We start from the raw sequence: 17,227 nt of genomic DNA, 5'->3' as shown, positions 1-17,227 counted from the left end.
GACACAAAGCAAACAATAAAAGAAGGATTACCTCAGCTTTTCCTCCAAGCGAAGATTTAAGTGGATTTTTCCCAGCCCTCTGACATCCATTGTTCTCTGTTATGATTAAATAAATAAATAAATAAATAACTAAAGTTTATTTATTTATTTAAACAGGCACAGATAAACTACACTGCTACTCCTTTCTTCAATTGGTTTAAGTGATGGTAGATGTGTTCAATATTCAACACAGGAATGAATGAACTGACACCTAGAAGTGAACTGAAAACCGAGAATGAGGATTCCTTTATTTCCAGGGGTGAAGGGGATACATTTTTGGGTGAAGTTAACCTGCATACAGTCTGATATAATTTATATGCTTTCGTCTAGCAACACTTCAGACACACAGTTGACTAGCATTTTTATTTTCTTAATCAAACTCTTGCTTTGGTGGAGAACATGCATTATTTACAGTAAAAGAACAATAGACTGGTAAAACCAGATTACGGTTGACAAAGATTGTTTTTGTAAAATTGTTGTCACAGAGACTTGACAAAATAATACACAAGAGAAAAGGTTCAGTACAAAAAAGTCATTTGGTTGAAAGCCATTTTTTTTCATGTTTACTCTTTTCTAATAAAGAAGCAAATCTATTGTTGCAGATCTCTTATAATTGTATACGCTCTTTTCATAAGTAGATTATCACACATTCTGGACCATAATCAACAAAAGTCACTCTTCAACAGTATAGCCCATTGTACTGCCAATGTTTGTCAATGGAGATTGCATGGCTTGCACGCTTGATTGTATGCACCTGTTAGCAATAGGCGTGGCTGAAATGGCCTAAATTACAAATTAGAAGGGGTGTCAACATACTTTTGGATTGGAAATGTAGTAATGTAGTATATTTGTTTCACATGAAGTGAGTTCCCTTTTGTCTCCTTTAATTTGTCAACCATATATATATATATATATATACATATACACACACACGGACGCACGCATGCACACACTAAATATATACATTTATTTATTTATTTATTTATTAGTTTCTAAATAGCATAGATTTCATCTGGGAGGAAAGGTGCTGAGTTCAGTTTTTGCAGAGGCATAGAAGAAGTAAAGGAAAGACTCCACTGGAGGCATTACATTTTTGCATGTGCATTTTAAAAAAAAAAATTGTTTCTGTTCTGTAATGCGAAGCTGTTATTCCTGAAGCAAAGTACATGCACTGAGTATGTGATTACAGAATGTTCCGACATCTTTCTGCTTCTTCAGATAATTGCAAACCCTCAACAGCCTTGGAGGACGCTAATGATGCTGACAACTGCGTAACGCGAAGTAGCACATTCCCATGTATTGCATTCAAAAAAATAATGTTAAGATTCACCAAACAAATTATATAATTGATTATTCATGTGACATTTTAAGAAATACAAAACTAAACATGATGGCAAGTGTCAGCTGAAGTAGCTCAATAATTAAAACTAAAAGAGAAAACAAAGCTCATTCAATACCATAATTGCACACACACACATATTAATTTAGATAAACTGCAACTGAAATATTAATGCCATGTAATTACTGAGTACATGGATGTCATTCCATTGTAGCCTACGTGAAGTCATTAAACCTGATAATAACTTGCACACTTGAGAAGACTGGGAACAAATTGATAACTGTGACCCGTCCTCCATAAGCAACACTGCAGGCAGCTATCACTGCAGTGCCGTCACGCATAATTGGCAAGTTCAGCATTCAACTCTAGAGCACAAAGTGCATCAGTTCTTCACCGAGAAACATGCAGTGCTTTAGCAAGATGAGAGCCCCTTGTATCAAGAATTTGAATGTTTGGAATTTCTTGCAGACACACAAGATGTATCTCCTAGAACAACTTTTGACTAAACACAAACTCTCCAACCTCAAAATTGTTATGCTAGGGACCAAATTTCAATGACACACTATTCAACATAATTGTGCTGTGATGTAAATCATCCACTACTTTAGATGACTTCCTACAAATAGAAAAAAATGCACCTATTAACCATAACAGTTGATTTAGCACATCAACCTAGTGCTGGTTTGACATTTAGTACAGTGGTTCCCAAACTGTTGGTCGGGACTATTACGTGCGCCGCACAAGGTACTTCACACATGCAGTTATATTGACTTTTCATAAAATCATTCTATTACTTGAAATCATGTCAGACTATATTTTATAAAGCAGACTGGTCATAGAAAATGATTCTACTCATTAAGTATGTTGAGGGTTTTTACAGTTTCTGTACCCTGACTTAATTTTCATTATATTTAAATTTAAATTAAGCCATAAACAATCAACCACCTTTGATTTGTCATCAGGTTAGGTCTGCTGGGTAATATAAGCTTTATGTTACATTTAATGGGATGTAAAGGGTATTGTAAACCCTTATTGTGAGAGGTCAATGGCCTCTATCGATAACATTCTCTTAAATTATTGCTTTTATCTGTCATTGATTCAAGGTGCAGTGCTATGGAGTTAACAAGCTTAGACACTTCACGCTGTGATGTGGAAGCCCCATATCAGTCAGTAAAACCACAAGAGATAAAAAAAGAAATAAAGCAGTCCCCTCGCCAATGAAGGGCTGAAATTGACAGCCCAGGTTGATAATTGGGGTAGTTTATAATCCATTAACTGAGTGCAACAAGAACTACTGATACTCCAGTGATAGTACTGACAAAACCAAAATACCCATCTGAGTCATAAGCAATCAATCCACTCTTTGTATATAGGCTAGGAAAAGTCAATACATTGAGCTGAAAGTGTTTTCAGGAACACTTGAAAACAAGCATTTCTATGTACATAAATAGAATTTCATATGTGACAAGTACCATCTTTCTGAACAAGCAACTTACCTTACAGACATTGAAAAAATGATCTCAATTAGACATTGCAGTGCCAAGTAAAATACCTGAAAGCAAGCTACTACCTGAAAAAATCGAACCTCTGTGATTTACCCACCGTGACTTTTGCCCCTGCTTGGGAACCCCGTATAAGTTACAGTAATTTTGCAGTCTTGTGTTCTTCAAGCTCATTTACACAGCTTTTGAACATAGGTTATGGCTTCCTTCTTATGGCTTAGCTATTCTGTTGCAAGTTACTTTCACTTTTCGTTTTCACATAGCTAACGAGTGGCAGCTTTATTGATTGTTTACCTGAGCTTTGTTAATCGGCAAATGCTTGCATAAAGAACCCTGCATAAAGAAGAGTGACTAAGGGCACTAGCCTATATTATTGTAGATAATTTATGATTTAATTGAATAGTTTTGTAAATAATTTAAATTTTCCTCCTTGTGGGCTGTCATCCCGTGGTTGTCAGGGGTCTTGTGTAACTCTGACACTGTGAGCTATGCCAGTGGAGGGAAACTCCCAGCGGGTTTTTTACCACACTGGACAGGCCTGAGGTGAGAGTTCAGCACAGTCAAATCAACTGAATTATTGTCGCAAACACTGCATACTACTGTGTTTGTGTGTGTGTGTGTGTGTGTGTGTGTGGCTGTTGGTGAATGACATGAATTCCCTCACTTCACTCTTCCCTGTGAAATTACTTTACAAGCTTTGATAACTAATAAAAGCGGTGATGGGAGGCTCTGTGTCATTTCATACAGTCTCAGTTTGCATATGAAAATTACAGCAGCTTACTTTCTACTTACAAGCCTGACTTAGAGTGGCCTGACCGCTCAGCTTAGGTCAGAGTGCACAGGCTGAGCCTTATGGCCTTCACATTGTAGGTTTGAGTCTGGAACATGCAATGAGCTGATTATGACCAAGACTCTTTTGTGACAGAACAGAATTTGCTTTGTTTAGCCAGTATTTGGGTTTGTTTAAGTCGGCTAGGGTTTCTGTGGTGTGGTCTGCATCAGTAATCAACCTCTATAAAAATGTTCCATTGGCTACTATTCATGCACACAGTAGATATAATGAGGAATTGAATGAGCAGTCACAATAAGAAGTGGAATAATAATAAATATGTTTGCTTGTAATAAACTATAATAATATATTCACAGACATGTCAGCCTAATAGGCTAAACGTTAAGGTTTTAGTCATTTACTGAGCAGTGACTGCAGCTAACAGGTAGCTAATTAACTACCAGTTGCTGGTAAAACTTTAAAAAAGGTGCCACCAGCACAATTGTAAAGGATCTCACGGAATTCATTGGCTCAACTAAGTATTTAGCACCACCTTAGCAGGACATTTTTGCAACAGAAAATTAAGTTCAACACCATTTCCACTTCTGCATGTCAGTCAACTGTTTGGTGTATTTAAAGCACGCTGCACACTGGTTGATCACTTAGAAAGCTGCCATGGATGCATACATTTGCCAGACATGCGGTATCTATTCATAGAAGTTGCCAAAGACACATACAGTACAATACTTCTGGATCTGCTGTATGTTACCTACGAATACAAGAGAGCCACGTATGTCATAAAAAGGTTACTGTAGCACCCCACTGATTACGCCGACTCCATGTGCAACCAGATAGAACCTCGCTGAGGGTAGCCAGTGCTGAATAATCTAGAGCTTTAAGCATAAACTCAAATGCAATGTTTTGCACCATACAGTACAGGGTACCCGTTCTGAGGAGAGAGGGTAACATTGCACGCTGAACACTGAGTTGATCTGGTCCCAGAGAATGCAAGGCAGTTGTTGGTCAGCTATGTGTGAATTAATTGAAGAATTCTTTCAAACCTAATTTGTACGCCACATCATTATGCCTCACCTTTAAAATTGTACATTATAATTTCATCAAAAGGACTGAGCTCTGCCACTGTCCAGGAAGTGAACAGGAGGGAGCTGTGACCACAGAAACATTAGTTGGAGTTGTCCAGGTGTTGAGCAGACACACAGCTGAATTGTGTCTATCATTGTGAAGTTGTTTTTATGTTTCACATGGTTGAAAACAGCTGCACAAGAGAAGTGTCTGCTGCCTCACTCATGCCTACTTCTTTGGGTCAGAGAGGTTGTTTCTCTCTGGCTGTTTCTCTCTGGATGTGGTGAGGTGCACATTTGGTTCCTCTCCACATCCACAGGAGACAGATCTCTTCCCCTATACACCCTGGAGCTGCATGGAGCAGGATTAAATGGACTCACTTTGACTGTGCCCAGTGCATTTCGGGAGTCCCAAATGAATCGGTATTATTTCATTTAACTGGCTAAGGCCTCAAGCCTACCCAAGCCATGGTGCATGTCTTTGTGATTGAGGTTTTGCGGTCTATTAATAAAGCTTCTATCCAATTCGCACTTTAAACCTGCAAGTGGGGTTTGCCTTAAACCATGTGACACAGTCATGGGAATCTGGGCATCAATACTGTTTCTTCTTGCAGCTATTTATCAAGGGCACATGGCCCAATATGATTTATCGCATCATCTAGCTGAGATGAGTGTCTCTGCATTTTGCCTTTTGAGTTTTTTTTTTTTTTTTGGTTGCATTCCATCAAAAAGTTAAAAATTGAGTGATTTGAGTCATGTCTCCTGTTTTCTTCCTACGGAGTTCTCTTGCATCATTTATGATGGAGTGAGGTTTTGTGGAAGCTGAAGCATAGCTTTCAGTGATTCTGCTGTGAAGGCAGCCCTTACTAAAAGGGGTGCTAACTAAAGTGCCCTTAGGCAGGTTGTGCTGAAGGATAACGCTTATGAATGGACCCCCTGCCCTGGCATTGTTTTCTTGCCATGTCGATTGAAAAACTAAGTTAAAGTAGTGCTGATATCATACTGAAAATTCTCCTGTCTTTCTCATTGTTCTCATAGCTGTTTTTCTGTTGTTAAACATCTCTTTCCCAATGGAAAGCACTCAGTGATTGCTTGCATATCCCATCAAATTAGTTTCTTTAGGCTTTGCCATTCTGGAGGTTCAGTTCATTAAACTTTTATCATCTCTTAGGATTCTCCAAAAGTCCTTGTGCTGCCATGTACATTTTTATATCACAAGTGCCAATTGGCAATAATTGTCTCTCTTTCGCCGGCACTGATCTAGCATTCTCAACTTGTATAGCAGTGTAAAATGGCTTTATTGTGGTGGTATGCAAGTAATTGATTTCCATGGCGATGTATGTGTTTTATGTTGTTTGGTGAAAAATTGGATAATGCCACTCTATAAACTGTGAGGACAGCTCTGTTGAATAACTGAAGATGGAATGGTTTAAAAGTGATGAAAGTGTTGATACAGCTGGTTATGTGCATGTTTATTTCAGTGCATGGGTGCTGTATTAGAGTGCAGAAATCTCTTCCTTATGTGGTACAAGACTAATTTTGATGTGTTCTGTGTTTTCATTATGACCGATTCTGTGCACAATCATGACTGGTGTGGAAAAGGGGATAGCTAGGATCGGGGTGGGGGGGTGGGGGGGGTTTGTCGGTTGGAGGGGCTGAGGTGAGGTGAGATGAGGTGAGAGATGACTTTGTCTCACACCTGGGCATTATGCATAGCGGCCCGGTGTTGGAAACCAGCATTTATAGAATTTCTCACTTATTCTAAAACTAGTCTAGTCTGCTGGTACTGAAACTGCCAGTATATAGATTTCAGTCTTGCACAACAACATTTTAAATTGGATGATCAATACGATGAAAGACTTGGAGAACTAAAAATATATTTATTTTCTTTTAAGTGGGCTAGTACATTGCTAGCCTGCGGGTAACTTATTTATCTACACATAGGCCTACTGATAGCATCATTGTAAAGCCACATAGCTCTTGCACATCGTGTCCATTTCAGATGCTCGGTCTGTTGAATATTTAAAGAATATTTAAAGAATGTATTGATGATACCCTTCCCTGAAAATGTTAAAAGAACCTTTAGGCATGTTCTCCAGAGGACAGATATAAAAACAAGTGGTTGTTTCTGTTCTTAGTTGCTTCAGATAACAGAAAGTTAAAATAAAGGCTACAGTATATGGATGTGAAAATGGATAACCTGCTATTGGCCATATGGATAACTTTGCAAGTGTTGCAGCCCCATAAGTGTTTGGACATATTGCCAATTCTGTGTGTGTGTGTGTGTGTGTGTGTGTGTGTGTGTGTGTCTGACCTCCAGTTGTGCAAAGATAGGGCAACGACCCAGGCCATATTAAGGGATGCAATACTACTCGCTATTTTGGTGTTAATAGAACTGGGGAAGAGATCTTTGCTTGCATATTTTTATTAACACTGCCGGTGGAATTTCCTGACTTTAATCTTTGCTGAATGTCAGGATAAGTTAGAGTAGCAATCTGATCATTTTGACCACACAACCGTAAGACATTTTTTTAAGCTGCACTGCTACAGAGCTGTGGATTAACATATAACTGTAATATGATACAGAATAAGGTCACTTTCATCTGTTTACCAGCATAATTTAAGTTATAATGAAATAAGTTTGACTGAAGTTCAAGGCCAGGAGATTTCCTGCTCATCTGGAATTGGTCCTGTGGAAATTGTTTTCTTCAGTCTCAGGAAATGAAAAGGTTTCCAAAATCTCATTGCAAAGTCTAACTAATCAGAACTAAAAGTGAACATTCCAGCATTCTTTTTTTATTTTTATTTTTCTAATTTTTTTATTTAACCATGCCTATTTTGCACCACACCTATTTTTACCTATTCTGCCTAAATCCAAGGTGTCAACAGAGTCAGAGTCCAATCTGCTTCCCTCCTTGGATGATAATGATTTTGTATAGGCTAATTAAAAGGTATTTATTGTAACAACTCCAACAGTAGAGATTTATATAAAACTGTATAGAATTACTAAAACTGACTATTCCGTTAGTCTGATGATTCAGTAACTTGTGTACTATGCTTTAAGCCAGTCATAATGTTAGTGGCTAATAGCTAATGCCTCACAGCTCAAACACCAAAACAAGCTCATTCATCAAGGAATTTCCATTACTCGCTGTCTTTAACCTACTGAAAACAGTGAATCTGTTATTCCAAATCTGGAACCCTATTTCAAAGAGAGTTGGCTAAACACAGTAAGAAACAGTTTTACAGAATTATCATGATCATTAACAACTTTAACAAATCATTAACAACCCACCGCAATAATATGCTCGCAATAATACAGTATTACCAATAACTGCCCCAAATTTAATTATTCCTACTAAATATAGCTGCTGATTGGAAACCAAAATATTCAGTGTTGAAATGTAATTTGAGATGTTTACTGTAGATTCACAGTAAGCATTATTATATACTCTGGATCAATCCTAATATCTTTTATTCTCAGAAGAAAAAAAAGTGTCAGGTGAACTATGGATTTTCATTTTTTCATATTTCATTTTCATTCAATTTTTTAAATATTATTTATATTGTTTTATATTATAATAACAGTAATAATTATTATTATTTTATTGCAAATACTGAATATGTTATTCCCTGTAATGTATATCTAGTTGTATATCATGCCCTATTTTGTTTGGAAGACGCCTTGGTAAAAAAAAAAATGAAAAAACAGTACATTAACACAAGATAACATTTAGAACTAGTACGTCCCATTTTCCCCATTCAGTGCTCAGCTTCAATTAAGCCTGAAGCACAAACAACCAGAAATTCCAGGGTGCAAGGGTGTTCCCTCCCACAGGATGCATTGCCATTTTTTCCATTTGTTCCAGTTAATTCATAGCCTTTGTGGTAAAAACAGATAAGGTTATTCAAATATCTGTTGAACACAGCACCGGGAAAATGCAAATACGTTGTCAAGGATGATTGTACATATGAGTGATCTCGGGCTGGTAAGACTCAAATCTGGCAGTGCTTTTCTTGGCTTTGTATAATCTGAAGGAAAATGCAATTACATTAGGCATTGCCCATTGTAGTCTGTGAAAATATACTGCAAACAAAGTGATTTCAGATAAAGTGGTCAGTGTCCACAGGTTCAGAAACCAATGATTCAACTCTGCTTGTTTGAAGCCAAGTTTCTGGACACTAGTTTCATTGTTCAGAAAGGACACTTGTTTTACAGTCTTTTACAGTTGCCCCGCATAATAAGACAGGCCTCCAAGTAATTTAATATAGCCTTGTGTTTCTTTCCCCACATTTTACAGGGTTTGATTTTTTTTCACTGAGAGACTAAACCTGTAATTACCATCACCTGTCAGCTGGCACTGAGAGTATACATAACATTGAAATGGAGCATAATATACTGTTAAACAGACATTTGAAAGATACTTTTTGAAGTACACTTAAAGTCCAGTGGTTCATGAAAACAAGATAACTTGCTTGGAATGGACTGGCACATGACAGCAACAAGAGTATTTAAACAGAGTATTACTAAGGATCAAAAGTTAGTTGCCAAGAAACTGAAGGTATTTAAGTCCTATACAGACTTCTACTGTTTATGGATTGTTTTCAAAGTTTAAATATGTTTTTCAGTTTTAAAATGGCATATCTGGGTAGTAGTTTTGCACAGAGGAGTGACGGCTTAATCCAAACCACCATCCAGTTTGGGTCAGAAACACCTACTGTGGCATGGCCAGGCACTGTGTGATGTATGTTGGGTAATGGCATCACTCAAGGAAAGGTTTCAGTTGGAACGCTTTTCCAGCCTTATCTGTAAATATAAGCTATTCTGGTTGAACAGGTGCCAGTAGGCTGTTGTGCATTCTCTGGCATCTGAAAAGAAGCCGATTCCTGAATTAAAGCATTTCCCGGGGCACAACTGTACCTCTGTGACATTTCTGATGCTGGTGGAGCAAGACTGTGGTTGCTACTGAATACTACCAGAAGAATGGAAAAATGGGGTAAAAGAAAAAAGACAATTACATGTATAAATTTATATGGTGTGTATGATGGCAAAATAAAGTGATGGCTTTCCATAAAGAATGTATACCTGGCTAAGCGGAGACGGAAGGGACTGCAGTGGCAGGAAGGGGTTACAGATATAACTGGAATCAAAACCTAGGGAAGAAAAAAATGGGGATGAAAGAAATGGCAATAATTTCAATCGTCACCTAATTATGTTACACTATTCAGAATAGCAGCATGTGATAGCTGTACCTTAGGGCCACACAGAAAATCTGTTTGCCAGTTCAGTGATAGGGAGTGTATGCAGTAGGATATTCTGTATTTAGTATGCAATGGTCCTGCATTGTGACATTCTAAATTGCCATGGCAGTTATTACACCGGGTTGGGGGGTTGGGGTGTGGGGGGGTGGTTGTCTTGGTATCCTGGGAAAATTCCTGATCCTGTAGTTTCCCTGTCTTCATAAATTCCTTACCCTTTCAACTCAAGGTATTTTTTGTATGTTTTATGGCTCAGAACATGGCTCTGGTGTGCTGCACGTGATGGTGGAAGTGTTTTCCCTGTCCACTGCAAGGACATTTTGATCACAAGATGAAAGTAGCAGCATAAATGAAATCCATCATCATATGCACATTCATGTGTCCTGGATCACCATAGCCTACATAAAATTAGTTGTGAATCAATGCATCGCTCTTGCTAAATTATATTTTGTGAACATTTTTTAAGGACACTGCACTACAGTTTTCTCAGGCACACTGTATTTACAAGTACATACATTTGAAGCCTATATGCTATGTGCTCTGATCAAATGCGTGTTCTTAAAAGAAATATTTTAATGCTGCATCAGAGATAAAGCCACTTACTCAGTAGTATGTCTGCTTGTCTGGATGGAAGCACAGGGAAAAAAATAAAAATAATAATAATAATAATCAGTGTCCATACAGTGGTGAATTAAATTCTGCAGTTTGAATTTCCCATTAAACCTGAAGCTAAATAGCTTAAACGTGCTATGCTATAACTAAGAAATAATGACGGAATCAAATAGTAATGGAATCTTTGTTTAGAATTTTGTTTGAAGTTTTGTTAACCCCTTTGCAACCCCAGATGCCAAATCTGGCTAATCCTTGCCCGTTTAGGGGGTGTTCTATTTAAGGCTTTATAACTCCAGATGTGGCAATCACAGACACTTGCAAAATGGCTTCAATGAAGCAAGACACTGGTACCATTTATAATTCTGTACAATAAGATTACAATGAAATAATGTTTTATTCATGGTGAAGTGGTGCATCAAATATAACACATGACTTAGCCAGCTATGAATGCTTTCACTACAGCAGTGGTAGCCAAACTCGGTCCTGTGGCCCCCTGTGTATGCTATTTTTTGTTACACCCACAATCGCAATCCCATAGTTTACTGATTCATCCATTCATGTGTAATATCGGTATGCGTAATATCTGTGTGACACTAAGCTCAAATTGTGAAATGCATCTGTACACTAATGCATGCCACAGTGTATTCTTTTGGAACCAAGTAAGTTTTCCTTTTAGTTGTATCTCATTTGATTTCAAATCCTTTCTGCTGCTCCAGCTCAAGGGATACTACATTGAGACCTAGAGACAGACAGCACAATTGCTGTGTTCAAATCCAAAACACACACACAAAAAAAAGACTGTTCCTTATACTGCACTGCCTCTAGGGAACTGCTTTTCACATGGTGGAATGACAATAGTCTACACAAAGGCTTCCATCTGTCTGCTAGCCTGCAAATTGCTACTCTACAGCTGAGTGAATATCAATACAGACTCACCAGTCTCCAAATATTTAGGATTACAAAAATATATATATATATATATATATATATATGTGGGGCTCATAAGGTGACCAGAGCTGGCCATTACAGAATGTGGTAGACATTTTTAGTGCAGTATCCTAATGTAAGCCAGTAATACAGAATATATGGCTCCTATAAGGTCTATTTTGATGTGTGCATGAGAGCCAACTGTACGACCATGCATTCCTTAGATAGAATCGTTCAGTCAACCAGTTGATTTCGGGATGAGTTGTTCACTTCCCATGAGGGAAAAAATGGCTTCACAGGTGCTTCTGATTAGTCAGGTGTGTTCAATTGCTTCCTTAGTGCAGGTATAAGAGATGTTTCAGTATCTAGTCTTGATTCTAAGCTTTTGATTGCCTTTGGAGTCTGTTATTGGTGTCTAACCTGGGAATCGAACCTGCCACCTTTAAGTTACAAGACCAGCTCCTTCCCCAGTGTACTACACTGCGGCCACTAAAACAGATCCTGTGCCAGCTCACTCTGGACTGACGAGGGCATGATTACACTATCATGGAGATTATGGAGAACATATGTTTTACATAATGCTGATCTAATCAGATGCAACTGAGCACTGTCTCTCTATCACACTTGCTGACTTCCTGTCAGGGCTGTAAACAGTCTGTTTTCTTTTGGAGGTCTGATAAGGAGCACACTTTGGAGATTAGCTGTGCAGGCTGGTTTTGGGTCCCTGGGTGAAAACGCATAACATCACCAGAACGGGAAACATCACCGCTGCATTACGGGAAGCCAAGTACTCAGACTGTCAATGAAGACATCAGTATATACTTGTAAGGCAGATTGGGAATCCTTCCATGCCCAATTCAAACTGTTAGCTAGCACAATTCTTTTTTCTTCTTAACTTTTTATTGAGTGGGCATTGGGTGGGCACGTTTGGGTAGGAGTTTGGGTGGGCTGAGCCCACCCCTGCCCATAGCTACCGCCGGCCGTGCTATGAGGCCTTTGTTGGGTTTCTGCAGAGGTGATTTGGACAGTGTGCGCAGCTCGGCCTCCTGCTCACCGAACTGTGTACCAGGCCCAGGCAGCCAGGAGAGCCCCTCCATGAATGACATTAAGAGTCTCTCCAGGCGGGCATATGCTCACATGCCCTCATCAGTCCAGGGTGAGCTGGCTCGGGATCTGTTTTTGCAGGCCCCTATGGAGCCACACACCCAGACACAGTTAGCGCACCCAAAAACTCTGCAGGAGGCCTCGGAGTTGGCTTTAAAGAGGGAAATTGTGAGGGCTGGAGCTGTAATGTCAGTGTTGTAGGACAGCACACCCGTTGTGAGAGCTGTAGAGGAGAGCAGCCTACCTCAGCCTGCCTGGGCACCCGAACTGACTGGAGTCTTCTGTGCCGTATCGCTGCAGGCTCACCGTGACATGGACACATGCTCCCACATCCCATCTGTCGGGGGTATGGCGAGCCGGGGCACTGAGTCAGGCAGTGCTCCTAGTCTGCCAGAGCTCAGAGAAATGGCTCGGGGTCCACATAGACGGATGGGGGAGCGGAGCCCCAGTCAGCCCTGAAGCAGATGTCAGCGTGCAGCAGGAGCCAGTGGTGGTGTGCTGGGGACTTTTTCCATGTCCCGGTTACCATGAGTGGAGTCCCATGCTCCACGCCATGCACTTTCCAGGCAGCAATGGGGGTGCTGGAGAGAGAGGCAGCGGCGGGACTGAAGCTCCACCCTGAGGAATGCCACTTCCTGCGGAGGGAGGTGAGGTTCCTGGGGCACAAGGTTGGGCCTGAGGACATCAGCCCAATGGAGGACAAACTGCCGGCAGTCAGAGATTGGGGTGCTGGACCGCACCTTCAGGGTGCCGGCTACAGGTGAGGAGTGGTGGCAGGCGATGGTACCCAAAGCTCTTTTTTTTGTTAAAACAAAATTCGGCAAATTTTAGCTGACTCCCAGGCCTATATTAGGAGTTGGGATTAGAATAAATCTTATAGTGAAACTGATTTAGGCTATTTGATATTGATGTTAAAATAACATTTTCAAAGTTATGTTTTATCAAATTAGAATTTACTAAAACAATTACATTGTAGTGACAGAAACATACTACACCCCTCTCTATGTTGATTTTACCTGCAATTTATGTCTCACTATATTTTAAATGTTATGACATTAGGTATTAATCAGGGGCTCTGAATTAAAAAAATAATAATAATAATTACAGTGTGACTTGTTGAGCAAACAAAAGCTTAATTTTGGTATAATAAATCTTAGTCTACACATTTACTTTTTTTTCACTGAGATAACTTTATTATGTAAAATGAATGTCAAGATAAGTGCTAAGTGAGAAGCGGTGATGAGAGGAATATCAATAATGGACCACAATTTGACAAGAGCAGAGGCCCTTGACAGTAGACGGAGAGCAACAGGGCAAAATTGATTGGCACAGTGTCAACGACTTACCCTGGAGAACAGTTCCTTCATCGTAATGTCACGCCACCGACCTTTTGCAAAAAGTCACTGGAGTGCTACATTGTAACCATCAGGTGGAATGACTTTGAGTGTACATGCTAAAGTTTGTGTGTATACGTGTATAGTATTTTGTGTACGTATGTTTTATCACAATGAGAATGAGAACAAAAGGGTTTGAAATGTGGTGAGGCAACTATATTGAAACAGGAAACATGCAGTACTATTAAATAAATATTCAAGAAAATGTAATCCTGCATCTTCCAAGATACTAAACAAAGTACTACAATGACCACATTTTAAACAATGTAATCAAAATTATCATGTTGCAATAGGTATACTTAAATACTTAAGCAATAAGTAATGAGAGGCCATGCTTTAGTGTCAGAACTTTCTTTTATTCATGCATCTGTTTAGTGTGATAGATAATTAACTGGGTTGTAATCTAGGTTCAGTTCCCGGCTAGGGCGATGTCAGTATATATCCAGCCATATAAATGTGAAAAGGTAAAAAAAAAATGTGTGCATAAACGGATGAACAAATACACGAGAGGCGCATGAGTGAGTCTCAAATCAAATCTGACCTGTGCCAGTGCCGACTGTGGCCATCAGCCCCGCAAGGCTGGCGCACAGTTGCATTTCCCAAGGGACATACAGTATGGGAAGGACTCAGTCGGCATGGATAGCAGCGCTCATAGCTCGAGTGACTCCTGTCGGCCAGCTGGCCACCCAAGGCTTGCTCTCTGCGCACTGCGCTTGCATGGCTCGTAACTGCAGTGTGAAAAGAATCATCTGGCTGGCATCACATATTTCGAAGGAGAACACTGAGTTGTCTTCAGTCTCCCAAGCCAGCAGGAGGGGTCATATTTGAGCATGCTTGTAGATACCATCACTTAATCTTTGGCCATGACAAAATTAGCAGTTGACTGTGGCATTATGCACTGTTTATAAAGGGAAAGATGGGGTGATCTGATTGGCAATAATGAAACCCAATCACATCCATGGTTAATTTATTCATATTGATCCAGCTTCTTTTACAACTGCACTAAAGCCTGATGTCATGTGATTACTGAAATTGAGTTGAACAGGCCCTAATCCTCCAGCACCTTGAGTTACAGCTAGTGTTTAACAATTGCGCCTTGGCTGTATAATAGGGCCCATAGTATGACTTAAATTGACTAGCTGGCAAGCTATCTAATTTGATTGTCCAAGTTACTATTGGGAATTTGGTAGAAAGCAAACTGACTGAGTTGCAAGATATCAATAGCCTGCCAAGATTAAATAGTTTAGTCACCCTTCTGACACATGCCCATTTGTCTGATTGACAGCTTCAGATCCCACCCCAGAGGCTGGAGCAGTGATGTTCTGATTACTGGAATTAACTAGCACTGTCTGGAACATACCTGAATTGCTCCAGTCCTTCAGATGATTTTGTCAGTCATTTTGAAGTCAGTGATGTTAAAATTATTGTTGTTTTCCATATAGATCTCCATTCTCTTCTTCCTATCTAAGGAAATGCTAGTGCGAATCTATTGAATGGGCTGTCTAGCAACAATGAAGTATCCATTATAGCATGAAGATGCCCACTTAGTCCTCCAACTGAGTTGTCCTGAAATATTTAACTTCATATCAAAAGGAAACATTATTCTCCCATTTATACATTTGCTAAACATAACTATACATATTTTGCCTATGCTTAATGAACACTTAAAAGTAAGTAAATGCCTCTAAATAAACATGATAAATAATTGGCTAAATCTTCCGATTATATGTTTTTTGCATACCTTTTACACTAGCAAAGCAGTTCATGGCAAATAACCTTGATCAATGAGCTGTTTGAAATTTCTGTATTCAGGACCCATGGGAGTAAATTTCACACTATGGCATGACTTCTCTCAGTATAACGGGAAATATAATTATGTATTAAATTATGTGTACATTTATCACAGCTGAAACATGTCCCCAAATGATTTGCAGATTTATTTGTGAAAAAATAATAATAATACATAACTGCAGGGGGACACGTTTTTTTAAATGATTAAGCATGCAATATAGTTTGTGAAATATCAAAAATAAAAAATACAAATGTAAAAAATAAAAAAATAAACTACTGTATGTGTATCACAAGGGAAAATAAAAACTGATTGTCATTGATTGAAAAAAAGAACCTTGTTTTACTGCAATTGTAGCAATTCTACAAGCTCAGTCTGTTTTGAAAAGGAATTGACTGCTAGAGAAATGATTCAATCTCTTTCCATTCCACTGTATAAAGATCTCAATTTAGATATGTCACAGTGAATGGGGCTCCACAAAGTGCTGAGCTACCTTGTCTGTCAATGATTTCAGGCAATTCAAAATAACCTGTAGCAATGTGAGGGGGGGAAGCCAAACAACAAAGATACTATACTCAGTATATTAGAAGTCCTTTGAGCTTGCAGTAAGTCGTACAATGTAGTATTAGCTTGTTAGGGGGGAAAGAAAATTGGTTGTATGTTACCACATGTTTATGAAATGAATACACATATACAAAACTAAATTATAATTGTACGCCTGGTTTACAATTTGAATTAGGGGTACAACTAGATTTGCTTTAAAAGCATTATGTAAATAGATGTTAAATGCAATAAAGTGTACAGCAACACCAGCTTTTCGCCTGTCACTACCCCCCATGATGTCAGGACCCTAGCTAGCTGTAACTGCCATTTTATTATGATATCAGCAAACTACACAATGGAACAGCAAGGGCATTTTATCAGATGTTCGCCTAAATATTCCCATAAATCTAGGGGTAAGTTGACGATGGCTGTAAAGTAGACCAACCACAGTCACTATCACACAGTCACCAATGAAGCCCAGTTTTTGAGCCCAGTTTTATTTTCCACTATAAATGATTTGCATTTCACACTTTCATGTGACACACAAACTTTGAATGACCACAATCTCTTCAGATGGTAAGACAAAAAAAAAAACACAGAGCCAAGTTATATGAAATAATTTAGGATAACTGGGTAGCATTGCTTTGGAATAGAGCTCATTTAATTTGTGTGAGCAAAGATAGCCAATATTGTTTGTTGCAACTTGTATGCGTGAGTAACCTGACTTTTTTGTACGTTGAACATGTGTTGTAGTGATGTTTAAATACAGCATTAATCATACCGTCTGACAATTCATTCAAAAAACCACAGTTTTATACGACCAGATGCATATGAAGAATGAATGTTCACTGACAGCAGTAAAACATAA

This window comes from Anguilla anguilla, chromosome 14, assembly GCF_013347855.1.
Source record: "Anguilla anguilla isolate fAngAng1 chromosome 14, fAngAng1.pri, whole genome shotgun sequence".
In the NCBI taxonomy this organism is placed as follows: domain Eukaryota; kingdom Metazoa; phylum Chordata; class Actinopteri; order Anguilliformes; family Anguillidae; genus Anguilla; species Anguilla anguilla.
Note: the sequence above shows the minus strand (reverse complement) of the source record.